The sequence below is a fragment of the Macrotis lagotis genome, chromosome X (genome assembly GCF_037893015.1).
Source record: "Macrotis lagotis isolate mMagLag1 chromosome X, bilby.v1.9.chrom.fasta, whole genome shotgun sequence".
Classification (NCBI taxonomy): Eukaryota; Metazoa; Chordata; class Mammalia; order Peramelemorphia; family Peramelidae; genus Macrotis; species Macrotis lagotis.
The window spans coordinates 557,139,980-557,156,250 of NC_133666.1; the positions used below are offsets into that span (position 1 = coordinate 557,139,980).

General features: G+C 37.6%; 1 protein-coding gene across 3 annotated transcripts in view; it reads right to left on the minus strand.

The window, feature by feature from the left end:
* The window catches only part of NCALD (neurocalcin delta), a 534,430-nt gene that overhangs the window by 116,503 nt on the left and 401,656 nt on the right, over positions 1-16,271 (minus strand). The window lies entirely within an intron of this gene.

The window sequence follows — 16,271 nt, forward strand, 5'->3', positions numbered from 1 at the left end:
GTGTACACGCTTGTGTGCTCACACTCGTTTGCACAGCCATCGTGAGCGACTGCTTCCTGACAACCTGCACTCAGAAGTCATAACTCGGGGTGTGGGGGTGTTCCTAACTTTTCCCCGCACAGGACGCAACATGTGTCCCTTTCTAAAAAAGAGCAAAAGACTCTCAAAACTTTCAAAGCAAAATTCTCTCTCTCTCTCTCTCTCTCTCTCTCTCTGTCTCTCTGTCTCTCTGTCTCTCTCTCTCTCTCTCTCTCTCTGTCTCTCTGTCTCTCTGTCTCTCTGTCTCTCTCTCTCTCTCTCTCTCTCTCTCTCTCTCTCTGTCTCTCTCAGTGTCTGCCTCTCTCTGTCTCCTCTGTGTGTGTGTCTCTGTCTCTCTCTCTATCTCTGTCTCCCCCCCACACCAGGACAGGATGAGTAGAGCTGGTCTCTGAATCACAAGAATCTGAGGACTATTAAGAACCTTATGTGATATGCTGGTCCGTCTCTGAGTCCAGGCTCCCTCATCCATAATGTGAAGTTGGACAAGCTCTTGTGGTTCTAAATTTGTTGTGATAATAATAATAGCTACCATTTATATATGCCTTTGAGGATTTATAAAGTGCTTTACAAAAATCATCTCACTTTGTTATTATTCTGTTTTTTTTTTAAAAAAAAGTCTAGGACAAGAGTGCCAAAGGGACAGCGACATTAACCCAAATTGATATTCAGTCTCTTGGCAAGACTACTGGCAGAAAGAGGTATGTTTTGTAGTTAGGTGGTAGAGCAGCAGAGCATTGGATCTGGAGTTACTCAGCTTCAGTCTACATTTACTCACCCTGACCAAGTCACTTAACTGCTGTATGCCTCAGTTTCTTCATCTGTAAAATTAGGATAATAATAGCATCTACCTCCTAAGTATGAAGAACAAGTGATGGGGCAGCTAGGTGGTGCAGTGGATAGAGCACTGGCCCTGAAGTCAGGAGGACCCGAGTTCAAATTCGGTCTCAGACACTTGATAATTACCTACTGTGTGGCCTTGGGCAAGCTACTTAACCTCATCTGCCTTGCAAAAAAAAAAAAAAGATTCTCTTGACTAGACTCCAACTAGAAGAAGGAAGTCAGATGATAATATACTCCTATATTCTAAAATGTTTGCACAGGAATGGAGATTCTCAGCACTACCACTATCATACACAGGCCCATTCTAAGATTGTGCTAAACACTGAATTTTTTTAGACAGCATTATCATGAGATCATCTTTCAAGAATTGTCAGATCTACAGTATTTGCATTAACTTCACTCACACTGATCCTTCTCATCTTCTTCTTTTGACTTTATTGTTTATCTGTATTTGGGAGTGGGGTGGGGGGAGGGAAAGAGAGACTCTGTGTGTGTGTGTGTGTGTGTATATATATATACATATATATATATATATATATATACACACATGTGTATATGTATTCAAAAGATGAAACTATTGACCCATGCTAAGGACATTTAGTTTAACCACATCTATTAAACACCAACTGGGTCTTGATTTTCTCCAATCTTAATATTTATTCATTTTTTTCTGAGCATATCACAGAATTTAGAAGTAGATGAGACCTTGTTGTTATTGCTGACTTGGACTCTTCCTGACTCTAAGGACCATACCATCCCTGGGGTTTTCTTGGCAAATTTACTGGACTGGCCTGCTATTTCCTGTTCTGGTAGATTAAAGCAAATAGAGATTAAGTGACTTGTTCAGAGTCATACAGCAGTAAGTATCTGAGGCTGGATTTGAACTTGACTATTTCTGACTTCAAGCCCAGCACTTTATCCACTGAGTCACCTCAGTGGCTCTTACAGAAGAAAGGGGTCTTAAAGATTCCTAAATTCAATTTAGCAGGGGACCTTACAAGTCACCTACATTTAACCCCCAGATATCCCAGATGAAATTGAAATCCATAATTGACGTGCTCAAGGTCAACCAAGGTCACAAGTGGCAGAGCTAGGAGGACAAAACCCACATCTTTGAACTGCATATCCAGCTATCCTTCCATTGTACAACACTGTTTCTTGTTATTTTTAATCTTCAGCTGGTCCATTTCCCTCATTTTAGTGAGTGCTTTGATAGAGAACATATACTGTATAAGAGTACCTGCTAAGTCAAAAAGTTTGGGAGGAACACAACTTTGTTGTTAAAACCCTAAGAATCTTTCCATTCTGAGTTGGGGCAAGGAGAATCAAGATGCCCAATAATGACTTTCTTAAAGGCAGAGAACCTCCTATTTGGGACAGAATGCACAAAATCAATTAGGGAAACTAAGTCTGATCTACTATAAGTGATCAAATTTCCTGAGTCAGAAATTCTCACTTCAGGGTTGGTACTACTAACCAAATTGGACAGCCACTAAAATCTTCTATGCTAACATCACTTTGCCCACTTCCTTCCTGCACCCCATTAAGAGCAAATGATGTATTCTGATTCAGCAAGCTTTCTTTCTCTATCATAACTACTTTGAGGTGCAATATCATTTAAGTAAAACTTTACTAACAGTCTACTTTTATTAATTTCCAAGCTTCTGGCTCCCAGGTTGGACTTGTCTCAGATCTAATTTAAGGGGACAGAGCAACACATAGCAGCTTCTTTTGTTATTTGTTTATATACCTGCTGCCAGATGTTTAGAATCTAAGACAGATAATGAAAAGATTTAGAGAACTGCTTTAATTCTTGTGTTTCCACCTAGCTATGGGGGGAATTGTTCAAATCTGGTTTTTGTTCAGGTATGAAGATCATGGCAATTTTCCTAAAGGGCTGGAGTAGATGGGAGGAGGGGAAAAGAGGGTGCTTTTGGAACATAAAGACAAAGTTGATACAGATGGCTCCAATCTGTCTACATAGCCAATTTGCATATGCTATCTGATCAGCTGAGAGGATCCTACTGTCTGAAGCAAGTACATATTAATAAAAACACATGCCCTTCATCCTAAAAGTTAAAACAAACAAAATGAAATCACTTGCCCAGAACAATGTCAAAGGATTATGGTTGTTAAAAGGGAGAAAAGTAAAGACATGAAAAGATCAGCCTTGGTGGCTCTAGAGAACAATAACAATAAATGGGTCTTTGAGTGTTCTGTGTAAAGGGTAGAATGATCTGAAGTTAACTAGGAGATTCCAGAATGATAGCGTTTTAGAGCTAGAAGGAATGCTGGAATCTATTTGGTCCAGATCACTCTATTTTGCAGAAGAGGAAGCTGAGTCCAGCTCCAAGTAAGACAGCACTTTTGGGGCTGCTAGGTGGCACAGTGGATAGAGCACTGGCCTTGGAGTCAGGAGTACCTGGGTTCAGGTCAGGTCTCAGACATTTAATAATTACCTAGCTGTGTGGCCTTGGGCAAGCCACTTAACCCCATTGCCTTGCAAAATCTAAAAAAAAAAGACAGCACTTTCATTAGAAACCAACAATTCAGTCTTCTCCCAATCCAGCACTTTTGTCACAATACTATAATCTGCTAGGGATCCTAGAGGGTGAACAAAGGACTATGGCTTTGTTCTCTATTGCCTACCAAGTGAAATTCAAGCTCCTATTCCTAGCATTCAAAGATGTGCTCAACCTGACATTTGCCTTCTCACCCTGGAACTTTCCTTAGCCTTCTCACTCTGGGACAACCCTCTCCCATGCCTACAGGGTGGGAAGTGGGTGAATGAAGAAGGAAATAAAAAAAATAAACTGGATATTTGCTGCAAACATTTTCCATGGTAAATTTTCGGAGGCCAGCAAAAATTTTGTATTCCCAGTACATAATAGATTTTTTTGTATATAGTAGGCATAGAGGTATTTTGTAATTGACATGGTCATATCAAAAAATTTAAAACAGTATTTGTGGAAAGATTTTTAAAGGAGAAATGGTCTTGAAGCATGCCATCTACATGAAAGTTAACTGAAGGATTTATTGGTGTTTAATTTACAGACTTAGCTGTTTTTAAGGAAATAACTGTTACATGAAGAAGGGAGACAAGGCCCCAGAAGAAGGAAGGAAACATTTGTTAAGTGCATTCTGTGTACCAAAGAACTGAATTAAGATCTTTACAAAAAAGAATCTCATTCAATCCTCACAAGCCTGGGAGAAAGGTATTATTAATATTATCTCCATTTTATAATTTGGGAAACCGAGACACAGGTATAAAGTGACTTGCCCAGGGTCATGAAGTGAATAAGTATGGAGGTCAAATTTGAACTCAGGTCTTCTTGACTCTAGGCTCAGCAAGCACTCTTATCCACTGTGGGACAATATATGCCTGTAGGGTGCAGAACTAAAATGCAGTTATCCTGTGACCTAGTTAGGAGAAAGGGACAGGGAGTTAAGGGTACAGCCCTCCCCACATCTGAAAAAATCTGCATTAAATTTTTTGGCTCTCCCTTTATATCAGAGACGTTTCAATGTTTTTCTTGTTCTTTTATGAAGTGTTCAAAATACTTTTTCCATAAAATTTTGGTTGATATTATGCAATACTATAGATATATATTTCTGAGTTGCTAAAATTTTTCTGTCATCTGCTGGCCTTCATGTGTCATTTGCAGCTTCTCACAAATTTCATCAAAATTTCCACTGAATTTCTTATGCTGACCTGTGATAAATCAAAACCTTGATAGAGAAAGTTGAGCTGTGGAAGGGATAACTGGAATTAAGTGGAAGTTAAGATAAATTCTACTAGCCCCCTATATCTAGGTGGTCACAGATTGCCATACTAGAACATGTCTACCTTCCATTCAGTTTTTTTTTCCCTTGCCATGCATCTTGCCAGTCCTCCCCATCTGGAACAGCAAGCACTTAGGGATCTCAGGAGAGTAAACAATGTTCTCATTCCCCAGAGGAGAGTTAATACACTTAGTTTTATAATTCCCACTCTGGGATAAACTTGTCTGGATTGGTAAGCACAAACACAACCAACCCAGTATATCCAGCCAGTCTCAGGCCAATAACCAGTTCAGACAGCATTTCACATTCAGTACATCCTAGCCATCTTGCCATTATTATCTTCTTTGTTGTGCATATTGCCCTTCTCCATCCTGATAACTCCCCAAAACTCCTTTCCCTCACCACTGATCACTCTTTAGTATGTTTTTCCCCCTCCTTTTAAAATATAAGTTCCTTGAGGGTACACATATCACCCTTTTCTACTCAGTCATTCAGGTCAGTACCTGGCTTAATAGTGACTGGCCTATAGTGACTTAACTTTTTCATTCATTCATTCATTCATTAGCAGATTTGGGCTTGAGGTAATTTTTAAAAATTCCTAACAATTAGAATTATCTAAAAGTGGAATGGGTTACCTGGGGAGGATCAATTTTTCATAGAGGCTGTCAAGTAAAGACTGGTTGACCACTTGTGAGGTATGGTATAGAGAAGGTTCTTATTCAGGCATAATGTAGTTAAGTAAATTGTGAGGTCTTCAACCCCAGAGATTTTGACCTTCAGCAAGAATTTAGTAGTGTAAATATCACTATCAAGCAGCATTTCTTAGTTCTTCTCCTCCCCCCTCTCCCCATACAGTTGGAAACTTGTATCCAGATCTGAAGGTCTCCCTTTGATAAAGATGTGTAAGGGGTTCCACATCTATGAAATGGTGTGGTAGCTGTTGTTTGTCCTTCATTCTCGAAGAAGGGCAAAGCTTCAGGAAGAGGATGCCATGACATGCATATGAACTGGATTGGCGTGAGGGGCTGCTGCGCTAAGTCACCAGCCACCCCTTCTCCTCTGGAGTCATCTTGGTCCAGTGGCTAGATAGAATCAGGATGACTGAAGATGACTCTGGATGTGAGGCAATCAAGGTTAAGTGACACATAGCTAGTTTACGTCAAGTGACTGAGACTGGATTTGTGCCCAGATCCTCCTGATTTTGTGCTCCATCCTCTGGACCACCTAGCTGCCCCAGAGTGTGAGATACTTTTATACATAGTATAGGAGAGAGCAACAATTGGAATAATTTGAGATGAAAAAAGGAATGAATTACAGCAATTCCCCTGGGTTTCCACAAAAGAATGGTCCTCTTTTTACTTTCTCTGGAGCAGATCTTGGAGGAAAAAGGTTAAAGATAGGTGGGAATGGATTTCAGCACATAGCTAATGTGGAACTGAAGAAGAATCAGGATAAAAGATGCCATCAAGGAATTGTATAAGAAGTAAGGAAGATGGGTTTGGTTATTAGGTAAGAGTCAAGAATGGCAGATCATTGGCTACAGTGGTCTACATTGGCATCTTCATGATATTGAGAGAAATTATAAAAGGCTACTAGGATATTAAATGTATTCTATGGGGATTCAATGGGAAGTCAGGGACAAGAGTTACTGTTGGGGGCAGGCATTGATAGGTTGGTATCTACACCACTGATGGGAACTTTGAATACATGAATTCACAGATCTGTGGAAAAATTGGTGCAGGGGAGGGAGGCAGGAGAGTGTTAAAAAATGTCCATAATCACATGTTTTCATAGTAAGGTATAAACAACACTTCTTTCTTAGTCTGCTTTTACTTTCTCTTGTAAACCCCAGCATCAAATGCCTTTAGCTCTGCCCTTAGCATTAAGGCTCCACATAACCACATTTAGCAGCAGAGATCACATAGCACATTTTTTTTCTTGAATGAGAGCCTATTGTCAACTGTCTGCCAGAATCAGGAAGGCATTTCTCCAATCTTTGTATTTGGCCTTAGATACTTCATATTTTGTATGAATCTGGGCTTACTTAATCAATGTCTACCTCAGTTTCCCAAACTGTAAAATAAAAATAACAATAGTACCTACATTCTAAAGTTGTGGGATTAAATAGAAGAATATTTGCAAAGTACCTAGTACCATGTCTTCCACACAGTAGTTGTTTAATAACTGCTTGTTTCCTTTATCCTTCTGCCTGCCTTCCTCTCTCTCTCTCTCTCTCTCTCTCTCTCTCTCTCTCTCTTTCTCTCTCCCTCCTTTTATTTTCCATCCTTCTTTCCTTTCTTATTCCCTTCCTATCTCTTTTTCTTTCGAATTTATTTTTTCAACTACATGAAAAGATAGTTTTCAGCATTCATCCACATTTTCTACCTCCTTCCCTTCCCTCCCCCCTCCCCATGGCAGCTAGTAATTTGAAATAGGTTGTACATGTACAATTGTGTTCAATATATTTTCTATTAGTCATGTTGTAAAAGAAGAATCAGAACTAAAGGGAAAAAGCCATGAGAAAAAGGAAAAAATTAAAACAAATGAACTTACTTCATAAAGGATCATATTCAAAGCTGGGAAGAATTTAGAGGCTACCTAGATCAAAATTTTACAGATATGGAAACTGAGGTCCAGTGAGTTTAAGGGACTTGTCCAAGGTCAGATAGATAGTATATGTCTCAGTAGGATTTGAAACCTGGCCTTCCTGGCTTTGAGGTAAGTCCTTTCTTCTCCTTGCCATGCTGTGTACCTAGATCTATGAGTAAGTTGCTCTGAGAAACTATAAGTCATAGAGAAGATAGTGACCTACATTGGCAGAGGGAGCTCTTCATACAGTGGAAATCATCTTGAGGCAAGATCTTGGAAATTTGGCATAACTGGATCTTTGACAATGTCACTATGCCATTACCCACTAGAATTCCATTTCAAGGTCTCATTTTGGCTTGTAAGTGACCCTGCACTCTTAAAGACTAGGTCAGCAACATTCAAGCCTTGAGAGGTGCTACCCTGCTGGAAAGGCTTCAGGTAAAATTCTAAAAACAGTATGTGTCTGACATTCAGAGTCTAACCTATTTAAGTACAGAGAGTTCATCACTAGTAGACAGGCTGGTGAAAATTTATTTGGTCACAGCAACTCATGAAATATTATCTACTAAGGTGTGGAGAAGGGCCTTGATTTGTGTTAAGAAAGGGAGTTCACACAACACAAGAGTGTTGGAAATGCTGGTTCAACAGTTAGAATTCAAAGATTGCCATTTACTTCCATATGCTTGAATTCCTTGGCAATTAATATTATTTCCAGATAATCATGGTTATGTATCATTTATTCTACAAAATGCTTGAGAGAAAGAACTATGGATGGGATAATTTGTATCCCATAGAGCATCAGCTACAGTCTTTCACATAATTATAATATTTATGGAGCGCTATCTAGTTTTTAAATTGTTTTCTTTTTTATTGTGAATTTGTTGTTATTCAACTGTTTCAGTTATGTCCAAGTGTTCATGAACCTATAGACCATACAGTCCATTTGGTTTTCTTGTCAAAGATAATGGAGTGGTTTTCCATTTCCTTTTCCAGTGGCTTAAAGCAAACAGAGGTTAAGTGACTGGCTCAGGACCACCTAGATAGTAAACATCTGAAGTTGAATTTGAACTCTGGTCTTCCTGTCTCCAGGACTGGCACTGTATGAAGATTCACTATTACTTTAATTTACTGTTTCTTTGAAAGAAAACCTCACATCTACAGAACAGTCAATTAGACAGAAAAGTTCTCCCCCTTTTACCATATCCCTATATTTTTAGCATAGGAAAAATTTGCTCAGTATTTTGCTCTATGCAAATGTCTAGTTTTCCATCATATAACTTAGTCACTACACTTTGTAGTTCTACAATATCTCCTCTCCCCACCACTCCCCATAGAAGGTAAGCTATTTAAAGGCAAAGATTGATTGGTTCATTTTATTTTTCATTCAGTGTACCTAGCATAGTGTCTTTTACAAGTAGGAGTTTAAAAAACACTTGTTGGCTTCATATACAAAAATATTTATAGCAACTCTTTTAGCTAGAGATCTAGCTAATTGAGAGGGTGCCCATCAATTGGGGAATGGCTAAATAAGTTGTGGAATACGAATATAATAGAATACTATTGTGCTAAAAGAAATGATGAGCAAGTAGATTTGAGAAACACCTGGAAAGACTTCTGTGATGTAAAGTAAAATCAGCAGAACTAGGAGAACATTGTACATAGTAAAGGCAACATTGGGTGATGATCAATTATGAATGACTTAGCTGTTCTAATCAATAAAATAATACATGACACATGATGGAAAATGTCATCCACATCCAGAGAAAGAATTGATGTAGTTTGAATGCAGATCAAAGTATGCATTTTTCACCTTATTTTTTCTGATTTCTTTTCCTTTTGGGTCTGGTTCTTCTTTTATAACATAACTAATATGGAAATATGTTTTACATGATTGTACATATATAACCTGTATAAAATTATCTGCTGTACTAGGGAGGAGACATATAACTAGTATTTACATGTAATTGGAAAATAAAATATTATTAAAGATAAGTACTTGTTGGATTTGAGTGGGTAAATGAAATGTAATTCTTACAGAAGAATTTTCTGAAAGAAAGTTATTCAACAACAGAAGCTCTTACTTTAACATTGGACAGGTCATTGTCACCTTGCTCTGATTTGAGATCAATGTTGCCTGAAAAAAGGGAGATGATCTAAATAACCTCTCAAGACTCCTTCTAACCTTATTAAGTTTATCTCCTGCTAATAAAAGATTAGGTCAAATATGCCATGAGGAAGATAAATTAAATTTGCAGGGAGCAGGTAAGGGAATAGTTCAGGAGAATGCCAATAACAACTCTCACCACCATAGATCTGACAAGAATCTTTTGAACATTAGTCACATGAACCCTCCCTTGTGACATAAGAATAGTACAAGCTACTTATCAATATGAACAAAGTTGGGGAGAAACTATAAAAACTTGTCATCATGGCCACCTGAGATGGTCAAATACTTGGTTGCTTCCTAACAACTGGTGTGCAAATGAACCAAACAATGCAATATAAGTCATAAGCAATTATTAAGCATTCACTATCTGAAGGTGTCATGCTAGAAACACTGAATGGAGATTCAAAAATCTAAAATCAAATACCTGTCCTCAAGGAATTTATATTTTACTAGTCATGAAACATAATTGGGAAAACTATCCTCATCACTTGGTAGGTCCTGGGATTCTCTCTGCCTAGGTCTTGTTTCCCTCTCCGTGTCACAAGCACTCTATTTTTCTCAAGTTTTCCATTTTGAATGAAATTTTCCTTTGAACATAAGGCATTTCCATTCTCACTGACCATGCTGAGCCTGGAACTAAACATAATTAAAAGAGTCATAAGGAAGACTTGTCTGTCAATATGAGGGCACTCAAGATTGGATTTCTGATCCTCATTAGTTTTGGCTCAATGAAAGTCCATGGTCATTGATTGTTTTTCACTGAAGATAAACCCAAAAATGGCCTCAGAAGATCACAACATCACGAGCCCAATTCCCTTTTCTGCTTACTTTTTCAAAGACTACCATTCATTTTAAACAAAGAAAAAGTTGGTTATTTTTTTAATGATTAGCATTTCAAAGATGAACTTCTCAGTGGACAGTTATCCATTCTGTCTCTCATCTCATGATCAGCAATACCATAATCCTTATCCCAATGATTAATATGCTAGATAAAGTTTTCCCCCAGTGTTACTACTTTGTTGTTGGGGCTGAAAGTCAGAATATTTCTTCCCTAAGACAGTGAAATAAGTAGGCATGACACAGAGACTATGAAGAAAAGAGAAGATAATTAATGATTATTGTATGGCTAGTTAGCAGATACTTTAAAGGATTTATCCTTTGGAAAAATTTCATTACAAACCATAACTTTAATTTCATGCTACTGGCATTAAAGAAATTCCTTCCACCCTTTTCATGCCCTCCCCACAACCACCCCTGCTCACGATTCACAATCACGGGGTTTCAATCTCTATTCTCATATTTCTGGAAGCATAAATAATGCAGGTGTGTAGGAATCAACCCTTTCTGCCTTTGGTTTTCACTTCTCTTAGGAAAAAAAAATGTATGAGCCAAAAAAAAATCTGATCGCCAAGTGGAAAAGGCTAAATTGATAGGAAGATGTGTTTCACTGTCCAGCTGCCCAGAAAGCATGCAAACAATGATGATTTCAGAAGAACAACCCTGCTAAAGAGATGCCATTCAGAGTATCCTATTCACTGCCGCCTGGCAGCTGAAAGAGCCATTGTCCCAGGCAGATCAGGTGGAAGATGATTTCCCATGAATGCAGCATTATAAGGAAATACTAAGCCGCCTCTTTTGGTGTCTGTTAGAACCTCTGGCACCAGAAATTTCAAACAGGATTTGTTTTTCCACGAGTAATAATATATTCTTACAGGTGTGAGATGATCAGACATCCAATACAGCAGTTTCTCTGAAAATAGCCTCTTGAAGGATAAGGATATAATCAGTCTCATTTTAAAATATTTTCACTTTTCTGAAAGGGCTCACATTTCATAGCTAAACTAAAGAGGAGGCATGACCTGTGGAAGCACTGATGACTCTAGACCTGGAGGACTTAGGTTCAAATCATTCCTTTGACATTTATTAACTGTGTGACTTTGGGTGAGTTATTTATCCTCCTTGGATTTGATCTCTGGGGTTCAGCTCATATACCATTCTATTACTTCAATATTTCAAGGAACTATGATTGTATGAGTATGGATGCTCTCTCTGGTGATCACTTTATGTTTTAATAGATGGTGTTTTTTGTAGTTTTATGGTTGGGAAAAAAACCATACACTCTATTCCTATACCATGAAGCTGATGTAATAATGTTGAGCCTCTCTAGACTAAGGTAGGGACCTTGGAACACAGCCACAGTCAGTCTATAATTGAAAGCTGTCCTGTTTAATAGGTTCTGTCAAAGCTTTAACTTTGGTAAAGTTTTTGAAAACTCAAGATCCCAGATGAGGCACTGGTTCTTCTATTTTTCTTGATGGAAATTTATGTAGTTTCCTAAGGTTGACAAAGCACTTTCTATATGTTATTTCATTTCATCCTCCTAACAAACCTCTAAAGCAATTGCATTATAATTTCCATGTGGAGAGAGCACTGGACCAGGACTTAGAAAGACTTGAGTTCAAATCTGGTCTCAGACACTTCACTAGCTAGTTATTTATCTTTGTCTACCTCAGTTTACTCAGTTATAAAATGGAGATAATGATAGCACCTACCACCTAGGGTTGCTAAGAGGATAAAATAATATCTATAAAGTGCTTAGCACAATTTTTGCAACATTTTTGGTGTTAGTCATTTTAGTCAGGTCCAGCACTTCATAACCCCATTTGGGATTTTCTAGGCAAAGATACTAGAGTGGTTTGCCACTTCCTTTTCCAGCTCATTTTACAGATGTACATGCCTATAACAGTAGCACTGTAAAACTTAAGTTATTTTTCTCTTCCTTCTTTCCTCCTTCTCTTCTTTCCCCTCCCCTCCCCTCCCCTCCCCTCTCCTCCTCCTCCTCCTCCTCCTCCTCCTCCTCCTCCTCCTCTTCTTCTTCTTCTTCTTCTTCTTCTTCTTCTTCTTCTTCTTCTTCTTCTTCTTCTTCTTCTTCTTCTTCTTCTTCCTGCTTCTTTCTTTGTATTATTTATTATTATCCTGAGAAGGAAACTGACATTCAGAGAGATTAAGTGATTGAGCTGAATTGCTACTAGAACTAAAAAACTGCTTCTAACAATAGTTGTATTCATTTGAGAGCACTGGAATAACAACCACTAGGCCTTCTCCTCAAGCAGTTTCCCAATATTGAGATATTAAAGAAAGAAGAAAATTGTTAGCGATCAAACTTCATCCATCCTTCATGCTTGCAAACTTGGTGGAATTAAGGCATTATGATATCCTTCATATACTTGACAAAGGTAGAAAAACTCTGTTTTTCAGTCCCAAACACAAAAAACATACTGCAGCACACAGGGCATCTTTCAAAGTGACAAAGAGATGCAAGTAAAGGTCACTGACAGTCTCTTTCCCAAATGTCTACCATGAATCAAACCTGGTAAATATGGAAAACCACTTCACAACTTCTCCAAGAGACACTTCAGAGTAAGAACCACTCTTTTTTTTAAGACAGGCTATGCCCTCTGACTTACATGCTTCATCTTTCTGATCTCAGTCTTCTCCTCCTTAGCTTATTTCAAGGTTTAGTCCAGGTGTCAACTCTTGGTTTCAAGAAGTCTTTCCTCAAAGATGATTTTCACTTTCTTTTGGTGATTATTTTTCCTTTTGTTTTGTTTCTTCTCTCAACATGACTAATGGGAATTCTGTTTTATGGGACTGCATGTGAATAAACTATATGGGATTGCTTGCCAGTTTGTGGAGTTGAAGGAGAGAGAAAAATATGGAACTCAAAATCTTATAAAAACGAATGTTGAAAATTTCCTTTACTTGTAATTGGAAAAAATAAAATATTATTTACATTAAAAGACATGAAATGATGAGGGAAAAAGAAGTCTTTCCTGATCTCCCTAATCATTAGGACTTGCTCCTCAAACTATATTGTAGGTCCTTATTTGCAAGAATTATATGTATACTCTGAATCTATTAGGAGAATATGAATTCCTTGAATTCAGAGATTATTTTTGTTTTCTTTAGAATTTGTATTCACAATATCTAGTCCATAGAATAGGTACTTAATAAGTGCTTGAGTAATATAATTTCAGAGCCATTTTGACTTGACAAAAATCTTCCTTTTTCTTTTCTCTATTCTGAGGAAAGAGGACATCTAAATATTATTCCTTATTCATTGCCAGAAACACAATCCAATCAGAAGACAGTCTACTGAAGAATACAATCCAAATGTACTTTGAAAAACTGTGCTCTGACCCTCCTTTCTTTGCAGAACTAGGGATTATGGGATGATGTGTTGCTTAGTTTTATGGTATTGTTTCCCCACTAATTTTTCTCTCTCTTTGAAATAATAAGGGATGACTCTCTGAAGAGGGGAACAGAAATGGATATTGCTTGTTGACTTGACTTGAAACATAGTAATTTTAAGAAATATGGTGAAAAATACACTTTTCTGCTGAACTAAAAAAAAAGTCCATAACAATATTATTTCATGTTGTGACTTGGAAGTAATGCAAGCCCTTACTTTTTCAAATTGTGTCCTGACATTGGAACAAGACAAAAGAAAACAAAAACAACCATTTTCAGTTTTAAAATTTTCTAATAACTGGTGGCATAATCCATTGACATGAGATGACACTAAAGTGATCTGGGTGTTGATGAATAGAAATCTTTGCTGAGGAGTGGATGCATTCTGAGGGAGGCCTGTGCTGGGATAATGCATAACCATTTCAAGTTGGAATTCATTATGAATATCAACATTAACTATCTCCTGCTCCCAGACTTTCCTAAATAATACACCTGAATTTTGCCACTTGGACTTCAAATTTCTGCTGTCACCAGCCTACACTGTGTCACGTTATACTTAGATGTGGTTTATCAAGAAGTGGCAAATGTCCAACCACTGAGAATGCATGGAACAAAAAGAAGATTGAAGGAAGCATTTATAATATGGTATATTGTTGTTATTTTTGTTATCTTTAGACCCAGGCATTCTTGGTAAAGAACTTGACATGTGGAACTCCTATTTTTAAGATATGACTTGGGCAAGCAATGACATCACAAAATAATTCCTTAACCAAAAAAAAAAAAAAAACAGTCTTACCCTTGCACACATATAGTCAAACTCTGGTAATAGTAATACTTCAACACTAGCAGGTATAAGGGAACCTCCTTGGCTTAACTTTGTTACTTTTGTCAGCATTAATGACAGAATATCATTCAGTCTTAGTCAAATAGCTGAAAACGTACTGACTTTAGAGTCAAAGGATCTGGGCTCAAATTTGCTGCTTATGTGACCTTGGGCAGCTCATTTCATACCTTCTCTGGTCTTTGTTTTTTTCATTAGTAAAATGAGGGGGTTGGACTAGAAGGTTTCCAAGCTCTTATCCAGTTCTAAATCTGTAATTTCTCCATCTATATGGGTTAGGATCAGCAAAGATGTAGGGTAATGGTCTTCAAACTTTTTTATGTTCTTAAAAATTATCAGGGTCCTCCCAAAGAGTCCTTGTATAAGTTCTGATCCCCAAAAGGGTCTTGAGATTTTGAGAATTGTTGATATAGGGAATTTCCTTTGCATATAGTCTTAGAAAATTGACTAGACTACTCAGAGATTCAATGACTTTCCTAAAGTCATATAGCCATCTTGGGTCAAAGGCAAGACTTGAACCCAGATCCTTCCGGTTCCAAGGTCAATTCTCCAAAAATCACATAGTTCTGAGAGAGGGACATATAGAGAAAGAGAAAAAGAATGAAGGAAAAAAGAAAAGAAAAGAAAAGAAAGAAAGGAAGGAAGGAAGGAATAAATAGGAGAAGGAAGTAGAGGGGGAGGAGGAGGAGGAAGGGGAGGAGGATAAAAAGAAGAGAGAAAAAAGAAAAACATTTATTTGTGTGCATACATATAAATAGATAGATAGATAGATAGATAGATAGAAAGATATCTATATCTATCTATAACAGGCATTTCTAGTTTGCATATATGTCCAGATTATAATGTATTTCTGGATTTCACAGCTATTTTTCTTCCCCTACTAACTGATATATTGAATTTTCTCGGGGCTCATTCAAGAATCTATCAATTTAAACTGACAACACAAAATACTAACACAAAATACCAGAAATCTTCTTCACCAGGAAAGAAAGACACATTCCATATAACTGGCTCTAAAGGCATCGAAGTTTAGGGACCATACCCTTCAGACTTTGGACAAAGGTCCACAGCATAGGTGGATTTCTTCTAAATTTCATTGCTTTTGCTCATCAAAAGTTTGTTTGCCCATTAATCAGTTGATGTAACCTACAAAGTATCTCCAAAATCTTGAAGTGCTCTATATTTAAAAAGCCTTTCAAAACTTAAAGCATAGGAAATGATAGCTCTTATTAATAATAAAAATAAAAATAATCTTTTTTATCCAAATGGCCTCACAAAATATTCCAATCAGATGTAGAGAATGAAACTAGTGTAGTGAGTACCCTTGCTGAAGAAAGCCCAGTTGAAATAATAAAGCAAGTAATACAGATGTTCAGGGAACCCCCCCAATCTTCTGAACAGGGCCTCTTCCAATGGAATTAGGCATCTTATTGAAATAAAATAGCATCCCTGTTTGGTCATGAATGGCAGGGATTGGTTTAAAGATGATAGACTGTAGAGTCGGGAAGAACCACCCACTCAGTAGATTATCAAAGTAATAGGAAAGAGACAGTTTTGTCTGTTTTGGGACTGGTTCAGGTGTTTTGTGGCTTTAGATTACCAGTGGGAGTTTGGGAATAGAGGAAGAATTCAAGGATTTCTCTCTTTTCTTTGTGCCCATCCATAATACTGAGAGAAGATCATAAGCACACAGGAGGGAGAATATCTGCTTACCTAGGAAAACCTGCATCGCTGGTAATCTTTTTCCATATATAATTTTCT